Here is a 1861-nt window from a genome sequence, read left to right as displayed (position 1 = left end):
AGTGATGCGGGTCCGCGCCGCGTCCCAGCAGCGGCGCTGCCCCTCCCTTCGCCCAGATGTGTGAATCCTCCTCCTCCAACAAATCCTTCAACCTGCTCCCCGCCGCCCCCTCCCAGGGGGCCAACTTTGAGGACTGCCGGGGCTGCCGCCCAGGCGGCCGCTGGTGGCGGTGTCTAGGCGGAAAGGAGCGGCGCGAAAGCGGCGGCGGCGAGGACCGGGGCCTCTGGGCGAGGAGTCTGGGCGGCATGACCGCGGTGTCCTGAGCTGGATTCGGTCCTGCTCCCGGAGCCGGAGCCGAGCCGCGGCACTTTGCGGGAGCGAACCGAGTGTGTGTGCGCGCGGGCGCTCGGGGGAGAAGGGACGAAGAGGAGGGTTAGTGAGGGAAGGAGGCTGGGGTCATAGAACAAGGGTGCAGCTGAGGCATCCAGAGCGGCAGGAAAGACCGAGTGGCGGAAGGGCCAGAGGTGGCGAGGAGAAGGGGCGCGGCGGCCCCAGACGCACCGCCCAGCATCCGGCTGCCCTGGGCTCCCTCGAATCTGAAGGGCTGGAGAGCGTAGAGCTACGGAGTCGAGCCTGCTTGGGGAAGGGGACCGAGTTGCTGCTGGAGTTGGGAAATTTAGCAACCGGAGCGAATAGGGATGCAATGAGTTGCTGTTGCTGCTGATGTTGAAGCATCAAACTGTTGTTTGTTTTCACTTAAAATATTGAAGAGTCGGAGACCAGTTTAATACTCAGTTACTTCAGCCTCACAGACCGTCCCGGCTGGGTGTGGATTCCTAGTGGAGAGGCTCCAGCCTTCGCTGAGCTCCCGCCTGAAGCTGTGAAGCGGCTGCTACCTGCGGAGCCAGGCTTCGGAGCCCGCTGCTGCCACCTGCGGGCGGAAAGCTGAAGGGCGCAATATGCTGTCCCAAGTGGCTGCCCTGGGGCATGGGTATTTAGGACCAAGTTTCCTTTTTAGCCCGGGCAGCTAATGAAAACTAACTTTTCCAGGAAGTGGAGATGATTTGTTGAGATCCACTGAGGAAATGACTCATTGGGGTGAAGTGCCGCGATTGATAAGAGGATGGTTTAGGGAGCTAAACAGCAACCAACTCCCTAGCACCCTTCTTAAGAGATTAAGATGACAAAACCACATCAAGCAGAGAGCTTTCTGTAGCAAATGGAACTAGGCGCCTAGTGAGAAAAATGGTATTTGTACAGGATAAAGTTATGCTGGGAACCACAAATAAGGATCCCGAATGATTGCTTCCTTTGAATAAACATTATGACGTATCAGAATGACTAAATACAAATAAATTGAATAGAGCAGAGAGACTTTATTCTCTAGAAGCCTGGCACTGAATTTTCAGAAACGATTTGTCAGTCCTAGAGAGCCAAAAAGGGATTAACTGCTAAATTTATGGAGCACAGATATTTTATTGCTATAATGAGAATGTCTGCTTTTAATCGCCCCATTTGTAAAGGGGCTTTTCTTCTGAAAAGTGCCTTTCAATGTTTAATAAAATTCCCGAGAGCCCAATATGTGCTCTTAGGCACTGCAAAGTCTCGAAGGTAATAGTTCCACAACCTTTGGTAGAACAGAAGCCAGAGTTATCCAGTGGAAAATGTTTCTCTTAGTTGTTCTTATTCTGTCTTTATACACGTTAGCTGTCCTGTGCCTGATAGGGTTATAGGTATTTTGCATTGCCAGACAGAAAGCTGTAAGTTAATTGACTATTCAAGAAGCTGCTGCCATATTGTCAAAAGCATTCTATTACCTCCTTGAATTTATCATAGGAACAACACATTTATATGGATCCCTCCATAATCCTACAGAGGTTTCCCCACAACCAGCAATAGCCTGAGTAATCTTTAGGTTGTA

This window comes from Colobus angolensis, unplaced genomic scaffold, assembly GCF_000951035.1.
Source record: "Colobus angolensis palliatus isolate OR3802 unplaced genomic scaffold, Cang.pa_1.0 Scaffold231, whole genome shotgun sequence".
Lineage (NCBI taxonomy): Eukaryota > Metazoa > Chordata > Mammalia > Primates > Cercopithecidae > Colobus > Colobus angolensis.
This window is presented reverse-complemented; position numbering follows the sequence as displayed.